The 14,228-nt window shown below is 34.6% G+C and overlaps 1 pseudogene; it reads left to right on the top strand.

The window, feature by feature from the left end:
- Nucleotides 1-441: 441 nt before the first annotated feature.
- On the top strand, nt 442-1,088 carry LOC103289714 (mitotic spindle assembly checkpoint protein MAD2A-like; annotated as a pseudogene).
- The last annotated feature ends 13,140 nt before the right edge of the window (nt 1,089-14,228 follow it).

A 14,228-nucleotide genomic window follows, 5' to 3' on the forward strand; every position in this document is an offset into this window, starting at 1 on the left:
ACTATGTTCATTTGTTAGATTCATTGAATAAAAATTTTTAAATGGATAACATAATTAACTGTTTATGAGACCTGTGAGAAATTACAGTGTGGAAAGCAACATGCAGAATGAGGGGAGAGGAATGGAAGGTAATGCTAAGAAGAGAGAAAGGAAGGAAGGAAGGAAGGAAGGAAGAAAGGAAGGAAGGAAGGAAGGAAGGAAGGAAGGAAGGAAGGAAGGAAGGAAGGAAAGAAAGAAAGGAAGGAAAGAAGGAAGGAAGGGCATTGCAGGTTAGAAAACATAAGAACAAATTTAAGTAAAACATATCATTTATTTCTAATGAATAGGCATTAGTATCCAACATAATCATCTTCAAGGGGTGGCTGGTTTAAATGGTGGAGTGGCGGCTGAGTCCTGCAGTGGCCTGTGCAGTGGGCATGTGCAGAAGCTGTGGGCCTGGCCATGGGGCGGCAGCTCTCCCAGGAGCAGGGCATCATCCTTCAAGGGAGTGCCTGGCTAAATTCTCTCATTTGGCATCATCAGCATTTTGTATCAGCTTAGCATTTTTGTATCTGGAACCTTTATTTCACTCAGGTGAAGAAATATGGCCTCAATTTGGTTGTAACTACTGATCCTTAGCTCATGAAATACCTAAATAATGTGGTAGAACAAAACAACAGAAAGACTGGGTATACAAGTGTTCTTCAAAACAAAAAAGTCATTTCAAATAGTGAAAGTGATGAGGTTCTTGAAAAATGACAATTTGATATTGGGTGTGACAAGACTGTGCACCCAGATAAAAATCTCAGAAAGCTACCCAAGACGAAATCTGATCAGTGATCAGACGGATCAGAGCTACAGTGACATTTCTGCCACTGTTGAGAGTTTCCTGTTCATTTGATCTGCTGATCCACACAGACAAAGATTTGGTTGCACCTGAAAAGTGGAAAGAGTCGGAACCACAGCTTATTACCAATTCTGAGTAAGTCCATCTGTGTTCCTTCACTACTCTAATCCACAAAGTAAAAAGCATGCTAGTCTACAAATCCCTGTCCATGACTGGAGATGAGACAAGAACAATATGTAATTCTCAAATGTGTGTTTCCTGAAACCAAGTCAACTATAGTTCATGTTTTCTTTTGTTGATTACTTTTTACATGGGGAAAACCTAACACTATGCTTATTGAGCTGTGCACAATTGTTCCACTATTTTGGTACCTCTCTGGCTTTCCACAGGGTTGACATAATATTTTGCACACTGTTCACAAAGGAACCAGCAGATTACACCAACCCTACAATGTGAATTCCTTTGAGGGTGGTAACTGTAGATGGAAAAACATTTGTTATAAAGGTAAATGCCTTCCTTAATCAGACCTTATAGTCAAGAAGCTTGACTCATAATATAGGTAAATATGAAACACAGAAAAGAAGTCTGAATATTCAGAATCTTTGGCCCTAACATAACTGATAATCCACAATAACAAAATATTGTTATAAAATCCTTTTTGCCATTCGTGTCATTTGTATAGTTTTCATATTGAAAAAAATCTCTAATTATTTGATTTTAATGTTTATTGCACCTACAAAGCTATCACTATTTCTGCTATTTAAATTCTGCTGTTACAGAACTCTTCAAATGTCTTTTTGTGTTTTATAAAATCAAGCTTTAAATGCCAATGATAAATAAGGGAAATGTGTATGTTTCAAAAAATAAAGTAAATAAATGGTGGAGTGGGATTTGGAATACTGAGGAATAGAATCAGGATACCTCCCTCTACCTGCCTATTACTGAGTTATCCTTCTTTATCTATCATTAATTTACTCTGTGACCTTGGACATATTTTCTACATTTCTTTACTTCTGGATATTATAAATCAAGATTTAATAAAATTATATCTGAAAAACATTAAAAGTACAAAACACCATGCAACTAGCAGGTGTAATGTGAATATTGATTGTAATTAATAAAATAAAATAGATACTTCTGGTTTAATAAGTGAGCAAAGCTCAGTATCAGGATCATACCCTCTAGGTGACAGTCTGCACTGATCTTTTCAAGTTGTATGATCTTGGGTAAGTTTTACCATTTATATTGCCACTAATGACGTGTTACATTACTAATGAAGTTACAGAAACAACAATTATGCTGTGAATGAGCTCTTAAATCCATGTACTGCTAAACAAATATAGGAAGGGAAATTATTTTTGTTGTTGTTTTCTGACTATTATATACTTCAGAAACCAATTGCCTATTTTTCTATGAAAATGTAACTTGAGTAGAATAAAGTAAACTAAATACAAAATGGTTACACATGATCAGCTAACAAACTGATGCTTTCTTTGTTTATAGCAAAGGAATTTGGAATCCCAGAAATTTACCTGAGATGAGTTTTTTGTTTGTGAAACACAATCTGGTCATGTTTCAATAAGAAAAGTGAAACCCAGAGTAGAGAAGTTATCTGGCTAAAGACTTGGTTAAACAGGGCTAGAACTCAGGACTCCTATCTGTGGGTCAAAATACCTTTCCTATTGCATTGATGCCTCTATTATTTAGTACAAAGATTAGCTGTCAAACAACAGAAAGTCTTTTGTCATATTTGGATTAGAGCAGCCACAATGTGGCTTGGAAGGAATCAGCCAACATAAGGTGTTATCATCTGTGAAACGAAAGAGGTCATTATTGGCTGTTTCTGTGAGGTGGCTTGAAAAGAGGAGGGGAAGAGTGTCACACTCTGCATGGATCCTTGGAGTTTCTCAGGATAACACTCCATTAACAATGACAAGTTGCCATCTGTTAGTGAACTCTTCCAGAAGAGAGCAAAAGCTGCCCGAGATCATTGTGCTGCATTCAAACTGATTCTCCAGCTCCACCCCTTGGCTTTGTCACATGTGCCAGCAGATATCCATGGTCACTGGTAAATGTTCTCAGTGAACTAAACAAGTGTCATGGAATAAATTGTAAGTATTTATAAATTATACGTGGCTATTTGAAAGAAGCTTTCAATTACTCTACCAATAAAAAAAAGGCAGTTAAGTTATACTTTAATAACTTTGCCTGCAAGTATATTCAGCAATGCAGCTTTTTTTTTGTTATTCTCTAACAAACTATTTGTAGGAAGTGGTATGAGGCCGCTCCAGGCAAAAAATAAAAAAAAATAAAACTGACCAGTTTATGCATTCACCTTAAATTGCATCTCTTGCAGATTTCCTGATGCAGATGGGGGAATAGCAGTCCATTATGATAACCTCTCCAGTTCATGCATGCTAAATGTGAGAAACGTTATGGAATATAACATTTTCACCTCAGCATATTGGCAGCTTTTAAGATATAAAAATATTTGAATAAGTAATATTTTTACTTGTTTTCATGTAGTTTTTATGAAATGCAACTAAATACATAATATATTTGCCATTTTTCTATTTTAAAAAGATACAAATCCCGGGTTATTTGCAGAGGTAGAAAATAATGTGTGTGTGTGTGTGTGTGTGTGTGTGTGTGTGTGTGTGTGTGTGAAGAATACTTATCACATTTAAATTATTAGTTGCTAGACAGAAGGAATAGTAACATTTCAAAAACTGTAATCTGGGACACCTTGACACTATTAAATATTAACTGAGCTCTGTGCTCCTGAAAACAATAGGAAGCTAAGGAACCTTCTCACCCTGTTTTACTCTGGGAAGCATGTTACTAAGAAGCACACTTACTATGCGACTTAGACAAAACTAAATGTTGCCCTACTTACTCACCTATCGCCAGGGAAGACACAAACTCCCCGTTCTCCCTTTTGCCTCATAAATGATTGTAGGAACTACTTGTCCCTAGTTATCAACTGGAGCAAAATGCTTTTTAACTTAACTTTGGTTAAAATTTCTCCTTCTACCAGGTTACTGAATTTCTGCCTACTCATCACCTGAGCAGCCCACTACCTCTCCTTCAATAGCTCCCAACCCACCCCATTCTAAATTAGTGTAAGTCACTCTCCAAACTGCTATATCTTCAGACCACCCCAGCGTCTTGCTTCTCTCACCTGGTTCTTCCTGGTTTTAATTGCTCCTCTCCACAAAGGAAAATGTTTTGCCTAACCCTTGAGATGTTTGCAGGTCTTATGGTCAGAGCATTCTGATTTGCAATAGTTCCAGGTCCCCACTATTGCAATGGTCTCTTTCCCATTCCCTGTGACAATGCTTTTTTTAAAAAGTCTCTTCTTACTAAGTCTGATGCTTAAATAGTTGACAGTAAAATGCAATGCATGTGGTTTACTTCAGGTAGCTTTGGTACAGAGAAGCTTTGACAATGTCCTTCACCGGAAAGACTAGAACAACTGCTAGTTAAGATGGCTTCCACATGTTGGCCAACCATGTTCATCTTTCCATTATCACAATTGCAACCCTTTTTGTGTTACTATTTTGTCTTTCTTATGAAGGAATCATCAATGTTTCACTTAGGATGCAGTGAATTTTTAACATTTAACAAACACCCATAAAGAACAGAAAAAGGTCATTTCTATGGTTTGAATTTACAGCAGGTGATGATGAAGCGCATGTGATTTCAATACTTCATGTTATTTCTCTGAATAAAAAAGAAAAAAATACCAAAACAAACAAAAAAAAACCCACAAAAAACACATACATTCAGAGCAATATGGAAGCGCCCATGTGGTAAGGTGCTTCATCTCTTGGCTAAACTGAAAATTGTGTGAAATGTTTTTCCTTACATTAAGATACAATCCTAGATGAGCCATTTTGAAAGAAAAAATAAAATTCTATCTGTGACATCATTTTACTAGAAACCAGTGAGAGAGCCTGCTATTTAATCTCCACACTGTGTTAATTAATAAATCAAAGAAGAATATGCATAATGATAAACCATTTTTAAGTAAGTGCTTTTCAATAAGAAAAATGCAGCATGGTTCCGCTTTTTCAGGCTTTATGTGATTTGTTTGTGCTTGCCTCCACAATTTGTCATGGTCACATTGAGCTTTAAAACTATTCTCTAAGGTAGCTGCTCTGTCACAATATTGATGTTCTTAGAGAATTTAATGAGAAGGTGCTAAATTTTAATATCAAAATCACTGGTGGAACTAATAATGGTCAGGCCAAAGACCAGCCCTCATGGGTTATGAATGTAATTTAATATGTGTGCTTTAAGCACTTACTAGTACGTGACACTGTTCCTCTGTGAATTAGCTGTAAGAGAGTGGTTCAAACAAAAAGAAATAGCCCTTCAGAGCCCATGCATTCAAATCTCTCTACCCCTGCATGTAGAACATTGGGGAGGCTTTCTGAGAGATGGGGAGAAAATTCAAAAGAGGTGTTATTTTTCTGCCTGAATTAAAAATTTGCCTAGGTTTGGGAAGGAGTTTTCTACTATGCTGCATTATGGGTCCAGCTAACTTTGCCTTTGAAAAAATTAAATCTGTATTGTTGAAAGTATTACATATGTCCACCTCTTTCCACCATTAACCCCTTCTAGTGCTTTGCCTTTTGAACTCTGATTTCTGCCATCTGCCTTGCTCAATGATGTTCTTCCTTTCTGCTTGGATAGACTTCCCAGCTCAGCTCCTGTTCCTGCTGCTCAGGGCTTGACCCCCATATCCTGCCCAAACATACACATTTACCTCTCTTCCTGCCTCAGGACTCTGGAGGACAGTCCCCTTTCCAGCTTCCTGCTCCTGCTGTTACTTACCTAGGCTGCTGTCAAATTTATTTCTTTGGACCTGGTTGTGAAACTGACCTCATTCCTTTTGAACCACTTTAACAATGGATTCGAAAGTGATTTGCACAGAGATAGCTCTTTTTCGATGATGCTACTTTGCTGAGATATCTCAGCCACTCTGTTCTAACTAGTTCCACACTCCACTTGAATTCTGGTTGGTCATTACTTTTATTGTTACTCTGCTTTCTCACATTATTTCCTGTGGTATCTAATTGATTTTTAAGTTTTAAAATTTAATATTACTAGCTCATAGACATTGTATAATTATAACTGTTTTTTCTTAAGTCCAAGTGTTGATAATCTTGGGAAATGTCTAACAATTAAATAAGTACCAAACATGAAAATCTCAAGAATAATACAATAATTTCTGCTCATTTAAGAAAAATTACGTGTGATTTCTATTATTGTTAGCAATTTTCCATTTGAATATGATTATGCAAAACAGTCATTAACTACAATCATAATTTTGTTTTGTTTACTCTAATCATTTAATAATTAATTATCTTTAAAACTTTAGACCATATATTGCCCTGTTTCTAATTAACCTAAGATGATTGAAACTAGATGTCTTTTACATCCTTACTTAGTTATACAATTTATAAATGAAAAATTTCAAGGAAATTCTTCTTAGAATGAGCAGCATCAAATAGTGTGCATGGGGGATGTGTGTGTGTGTGTGTGTGTGTGTGTGTGTGTGTGTGTGTAGACACATATTTTTATTATTATGTGTTGAAACTTTTAGTGTGCCTCATCAATGGCTTTGGCACATTCTTTGTTCAAAGGCTTCACATAGGAATTTGGGATCTAACTTTATACTATGCCAACTTTTATGGTGGCCTTTCATTCAGTTTATTTCAAAATGTCGGTCCCTCTCCACCTGCCTTTGTACTGACATAGCTTACCTTAGGCCAGAGAGCATGCTGAGCAGCTTCCAACAAAGTGAGACCAGGGATGTTTCCCAATCGCTCTGCAGGAAGGACTGTCTGAAGTTTAGCTGCATCCTCCCCTAGAGTCAGCTCTAAGCCATCACTTTGCTAATGAGCTCAGTTTTCACCAGCATGCAAAATGCTCCACTGCTATTTCACAGTGCTGGCTGCTTTTTGTTAAACTTTTAAGTCCCTGGGAATTTTATTTGTGTAAATGTTTTGCAGTATTCTGTAATGCTGAGGATTTTCCAGAACCAATGAAGAATATAATACAACCATCTCTTATTTATACTTTGTTCTTGTTGTTTTTTCCTCGTTGGTGACAACATCAGATTGAAATAATTGCTTTATATCTACTGTAACATTCTTATAAGACATTACATATGACAAAGAATTTGAGATTTTATTTGCTTTTGCAAATAATGATTTCTCATTGTTTAGCAAATCTTAAAATCTCTTCAGGCTGTGCTCACCAAATACAGAGTATCCTTCTAACTGTTTTTAAAATATTCATTTATTTGATAATGCATGAGTTATTATTTTTATATGTTTGTCTCCTTTGGGGCTATTTATCCTATAAAGTTATGTTGTCATTCTGTCTCCAGTTTTTGTGTCACCATTGTTTATATTTTCATTGATTTAATCAACAGATGCTTATTTGAGTGTGTATTCCATGCTAGATGAATTTCTTGGCACTATCCATACCACATAGAATAAGAGAACTCTGGATCTTACAGGAGTGGGATAGAGACACTGAAAGATATACAACTGATTAAATATTGAGTAAGTTAAATAATGATAAGGGGAGAAAATAAGTAAAAGGGGGTCTTTAGTTTTGAATAATAAATAATAGGCAAAGATATTTTTGGGGGGCAAACTGATATTTGATTAAAGATCAGAAACAAAGGATAATGCATGCAAATATCTGAAGTGAAAACATGTCAAACAAAGGAAACAGAAAAGATGAGTGCACTAAGGCAGGTGCATGCCTGATGTGTCCTGGGAACACCACAGACACCAGAATGGATAGAGCAGAGTAGCTGAATAGAATGGAGCAAAGGATGCTGGGAGCTGAAAGATCATTTTGCAATAATCCAGGTGAGCATGATGGTGACAAGTATCAGGGTGGTAGCAGAGGAGCTAGTGAAAAAAGTAAATGGTAAGTGAACTGAGATGAGACAGAGAATACTGTTTTAAAGTGGGCAGTAAATTAGAACTTGGGTCGAAAAAAAAGATGTTGATCTTTTTTTTTCTAAGATTTATTTCCAAATCTCATTTTGCACTAAGCAAACCTTTCTTTAGATGATGATATTTTAATGTCTTCTGCAATATGTTAAAATTTCTATCAAAGCAATTCCAAATTCAAAAGTTCTGTATGAAACTATTCATTCATCTCCTCCCCTCTAATTTTATTCAGCTTATATTATATGTCAAAGATTTTCCCTCTATTAATCTCTTTGGTATGAGTTAATAACTACAATGAAATAGATTTAGAGATGTGTCCAAGAACATTACTTTTCAACTTCGTGTTTCAGTCTATTTTTTCTAAATCTAGGAAACATTGAATGTCTATAATGCACTTTTATTTTTTCAAAATATTGACAGCTAGAAATAAAGCTGACTCCCAAGATTTTGATGAAATTATTGACCTTATTTCCAAAAGCATCTCTTCTATCTTATGAAAGTACTGTAACCTAAGGAACAAAGTACAATCGGGGTAGGGGAGAGGGGAGGAATCTTTGTGACTTCCAGTCTTTCAATGCAAGAAATGAGTGTGATAGTCTTTATATAAACTATCCTTTAAAGCTGTCTCTTGACTGTTGTGTTGTCATCAGTCTTTGATAAATCACATAGGGGTTTCATAAATCCATTCTGAGAGTTTCAAGGAAAAGTTTTATTCAAAATAGGAAAAAAAATATCCTTTATCCCTTTTATGTAATATATTGACAGGCATATGCAGATTCAACAGGATTTCTTTCTTACTTCCTAGGGATTAGTTGTAAAATATTGGAGAACAACATTTCCTATGTACCTAAAGGCTGTTAGCTAAACTCTAAATGCTTTGCAGTGACTAATTTTCTGCATTACATTTTCAATAATATTAAGAATTAAACATTTAAAAACAATTTAAATTATACCTGCTTAGTGGTCTTCATACTTGCTTATGCATTAGAATCACCTGGAGGGCTTTTTGAAACACAAATTGCTGAGCATCCTCCTCCAGAGCTTCTGAGTCAATATGTTGGGGTGAGACACAAGTTTGTAACAATATTCCCTCCATTGTTCACTGAACCCTAATATCAGCCAACAAGATCTCATAAATCAGACTAACCATGCCCCCACAGGCATTGTTCACTTTTGCATCTTTTTGTTTTCAAATGCATTTGTCTCTCTACCTTGAATTAAGCACTGCTCTATAAAGAACTTAGGCTTGAAGCACATTCTCAAAGAATGCATTGTTTTTAATAAGAATGGATTATTTGTCACTTTTTTCATTTCAACAAGTCTGATTATTTAATTTTGCCACTTGATACAAAACTCTCTATTTTCTACTAGTTATATATATTATTGATTTCAGAGAGGAAGAGAAAGGGAGAGAGAGATAGAAACATCAATGATGAGAGAGAATCATTGATTGGCTGCCTCCTGCACCCCTCGCAATGAGGATAGAGCTCACAACCCAAGCATGTGCCCTGATTGGGAATTGAAACATGACTTTCTGGTTCATAGGGAGATACTCAACCACTGAACCACACTGGCTAGGTTCTACCAGTTCTTTTCTGTTTCTGAGCATGTTTACATGCAAACTCCTGTATATTTGCCACCACATTTCAGCTGGAGACTGGGAAACAGAACCTAGGGGAATTTTTAGAGGGCACACTTGTCTTTCACCAAGTGCAAACTAGAGGCAGGGAGGGAGCCGAGATCAATCTCTCTCAGGCCATCCAGACCTTCCCTGAGGGCACTGCACCTGCCCTAGGAAGGCTGGAGTCCCAGAAATAAGGTCGAATTTCTGAGGCCAGAAAATTGAGGATGAGACTAGAGAGCAAAGAGAGATTCCCAATGACAGGAAAGATGCCGGGTAAACTGTAAATTGGTTTTCTGTCATTTGGAAAGTAATCAAGAATATAAACAAGAGAAATAGCTGGTAAAATATAAAATAACTTTACCTTTAAGTACTTTAAAATACAGCCACCCATTTAAAATTTAAAATTAAAACAGTATTGGGGATAGCAAATTTGTAAGGAGAGGTTAAAATTTTGTACCACTAAAAAAGGTTCTTAATATTTATTGAATTAGATTTTTATTACATGAATTTAGACTGTGATAAATTAAAGATTCATATTGCAATTCCTAGAAAAACAAAGAGATATAGCTTCAAAATCAAAAGATGAAATAAAAATGTAGAAAGAAGGAAGGTGAAAAGAATTATTCCACTGATTAAGCAATAGGTGAGTGTTAAAGAATTTGTTTACAAAATATGAAACCAGTTAATAAAATAAAATAGGTTATAAAGGTCTTAAATGGTGGATAAAAAGTAACAAAGGCATAAAGCTTATCACTTGGACAAAAATACCAAATTATGATATTTCTAAATACCATAATTTTTAAATCAAAGGAAACTAAACAAACTGAGCAAATGCAAAAGAATATATATAATAATTATAACAAACTGACAAAGTTAAAACCAAATACATCAGTGTCTGTAGTTAAGACCAAATACAGCAATCTTATCAGCTAATGGAGTTAACAAACTTTAAGAGAAAATTATTAAAAGAAAACAAGATTTTAGTTTGACTTAAAATTCAGAGCTAACTTATGCTATATGCAAGCAAAACAAAGCAAAGTTCAAGGGACATAAACTAAACACTTTAAAAAGAATATTTTTAACTCGGCATAAATTGAACAATTAGAAATTAGCTTTATTATTCTGTTATCAGACAAAGTAGAATTGAAGCCAAAAAGCATTAAATTTGACAGAGGTGTTCCAATATTTCTTCCACGTTTTCTCTCCCAAGTTACACCTGATCTGTCTTGTGTTTTCTTATGACCTTCCTGTCTCTCTATCTTGCTTTTCCTCTTGATCAGCCAATGTCTGAGTGGCCCTTTAATTTTTTTCTCATAAATAATGCATTGAATGTCTTTTTGTGTGTGTGCGGTTTTTTTGTTTTGTTCGTTTTTTACTTTAATTTTTGCATTCAATGTTTTAATGTGTATATCAATTTAACTTCTTGCCTTCTATCCTTCCCTCCTTTCATTTCTTTCCTTCCTGTCCTCTCTCCATCCCATCCACTGCCTCCCCCACCCCTTTCTTTAATTTTTATTGTCTATTTCAATGTCTAATTTAGGAAGCAGAATTCATCCTTAATATTTAAGTAAAGAGAGATGTATTTTAAAAAATTCTTGAAAAGGATAAAATAGTAACAAGTTTTTACTCAGAGGTCAAAAAGTTGCCATTGTCCTTGGGCCATCCAGGAGTCCATTCTCATGCCCAAGTTGCTGGAGACACAACTGCTGCTGCTGGACAGGTGTGTCACCCACTGCCCCTACTGGGAAAACCAACTCTGCTGGAGGCACAGTCACTTTCAGTCTTCGGCCTCTGCTACTGTCTCTGTCACTACTCGAGCAAGAATCAGAATGACTTTTCTCTTCCTGTTACCTTCTATGCCCAGGCTTCTTTAGGCCAGTCCTAACTAGAACTAGCAATGGAATCTGAAAAAGGCAATTTTAAGGCTTCCAACCTTCTATGAGACAGAAGGGTGATGTTGAGAGAACAGACAAAAGATCAATATCAGGACTTTATCATCTATCATCGATCTGTACAACATGTGTTTAAAAGAATACTCAACAACATGTCAATCTTCCATGATTGAATTATTATTGATTTAAACATACTGATTAATTTTGGTTGGTTTATACAAATGTTCATAGTAATAAAATTACTGCATTAGACTTGTAGTAATAGTTTAGCTATCAATATATTTCCTCATTTGAAGATTATTTTAATTTTTTATTTTCTTTTGATATTTCTAAAGATGATATACATTTTAAAAATCAATGCATTAAAGAACACAAGTTAATTTTTTATGGAAAAGATGTTATTAAATTAGTACAACTTACAAAAATCAATATGTACATTCTAAGCAATTAACTGTATGTCATCAATGCAAATACATTATTATCTCTTGCAGTTCAACTTCATGTGTTTTTATGAGAAAATTTCTTTAACCAAATAGTTGATGTGGAGAAGAAAATATATTGGCTATTTATATTAACTACATTTAGCAAGAACATCTTTTATGGATTTCTCTAGCTAATTATATCCATGAAATATTACCAGATTAGGATAGTATTGTTGTATTTTTCTAACCCTTCAGGATATATTTACAATATAGGACTTATTTGCTAAATACTATAATTAAATAATATAAATAGCATTAATTTAGTAATTGATATATGTATCTGATGAGCCTATTCCAGGCTTAGAGTACTTGTGATCTTTAAAATCAAATAAAATCAGCATATTATATTTTCACAAGGTCGAATGGTGCTGCATTTCTTGCCATTTGTGCTACAGAAAAGACAACGTATTTTCTTTCCCTTGTTGTTCTCTATATATTTACCCTAAGTTTTCCTAGGGCATTGCACTTTCTGCTCCTACGGAGTCATTTTTATAGTCATCTTCCTCATTCAGACCTTTTCTAGCTCATTTACTTATTCCTGTATTTACACTCATAATCAGTATGTAGTTCCATGTTTTAAATATGATATATTTCCTAAAAACAGAAAATATGAATGAACTTGTATTCCAATGAAAGAACTACCACTTACTAAACTAGCTGTAACATAGGAACTTTTCATACCATTTCTTAGCCTCAATTTTCTCATTTGTAAAATGTGACTAATTATAGTATACATTGCTTAGAGTACTTGTGACCTTTAAAATCAAATCAAATCAGCATATTACATTGTTACTGGCCCACAAAATCTCTCAATTAGGATTATCAATTATTGAAATCTGACCTTCCAAATCTTTGCTTTTAATTGTTTGAGAACATTGCAAATATTTCAAGACAGAAGAGAAAAGAAAAAGAAAAATATCAGTATAATGTCAAACTTCATCCATATTTAGTGTTGTTATAAAATCATTATTAATAACCCTGACCATTTTCACTTTTGCTAAAATTTAGGGATATTATATATACAGCCATCTGTACATTGAAACTATTATGAACTAAATGTGAGATAATATTAAATGTTTAAATAAACAGACAGATGTAAAAAAATTTACATTTCAATTACTACCAATTTTTGTTTCTTGTACACTTTTTGAGATTTGATTTTCACATTCATGTGTTTACGCCCTGATCCCATGGTAGACTATTGCTGCTTAGTATCATAAATAATGAAGGTATGTCTGCTACACAAGATGCCATCCATCTGCCATTCTTTCATCACACAGTGTAATTTAGAAGAGTTTATTGTATATCGTCCATTTTGTCTTTGCCTCAACAACTCACTGTTTGCAATCCTCTCCTCCCATACTTTCCATCACACTAACATTAAGTGGTTCATGCTTTCAAGAGAAGATCTAATAATGTAATGTGTGTTCTTAACTGTCAAAGTATCTTTTGTTTGTTTCAATATTTTTAAAAGTCAATTTGATAATGTTCTAGTTGCAATGTTGCATAGATTTTCCCAGATTATATGTTTCTTGTACATTCTATTATTTTTGTGTGCAATTTTCCATACCACCGGGCTTTTAAACAACACTGTTGATATTATACCAAATTTAGGCCATATTGCCTCCAAAGAAAGAGCCCTTTTAATAAATGGCCATGGTATAGCAGTGAAATATGAAACAGCAAGGTTATACTTTAATGTTTTTTCTTGACAGAGAGTGTGCCAATTTTAGAGCCATGCTAGCTAGCCATGGCGGAACCCTGGGGTCCTCTCCCTCACTGGGGAGATCAATAGACAACCACCAATATCATGAGACTCTTAACCACACAGAAGAAAATCGGTATTTTGAGAAAGAGATGGTAACCTGAAGAGTGAGATTTGGCACTATGTCTCATGGAACATGTATTACTTTGAAAAGGTGCACAATTCAGTGAGTGTCCTGTCATTAGCAAAAAGATAAGAGAGTCAATAAATGATGAATGAGATCATGCTAGCAAAATGTTTTAGAGTGACAAAATGTACAAAGGCAAGATAATACATATGGATAAGAATAAAATAGTCATCTTGTGAAGAAGATATTGATTCCATTTTTAAGGCTCTTACGAGTAAAAAGAGATTTTCTTTTGGAATAGTTGGGACAGTCTGATGATCTTGCAAAAATGCATCAATTAACAAACCTAAGAGTAAATTAACTCTTCTAGAAATAAAAGAGCTTAAGAGTGTAGTTTGATATAATCAGTATGCTCCCAAGAGGTATTTTCTGTATGCAGATCTTGTAAAACAATTTCAGAAGATTTGTATTCATTCACTCAGATCACTGACAAGTATAATTCTCAAAGATGGCATAGCAAGATAAGCTGTTCTCTCTGTGAAGTTTGAAATACTTTGCTTAGATAAAAAGAGAACAAGGAGCTCATGCATAG

This window comes from Eptesicus fuscus, chromosome 8, assembly GCF_027574615.1.
Source record: "Eptesicus fuscus isolate TK198812 chromosome 8, DD_ASM_mEF_20220401, whole genome shotgun sequence".
NCBI classification, from domain to species: Eukaryota; Metazoa; Chordata; class Mammalia; order Chiroptera; family Vespertilionidae; genus Eptesicus; species Eptesicus fuscus.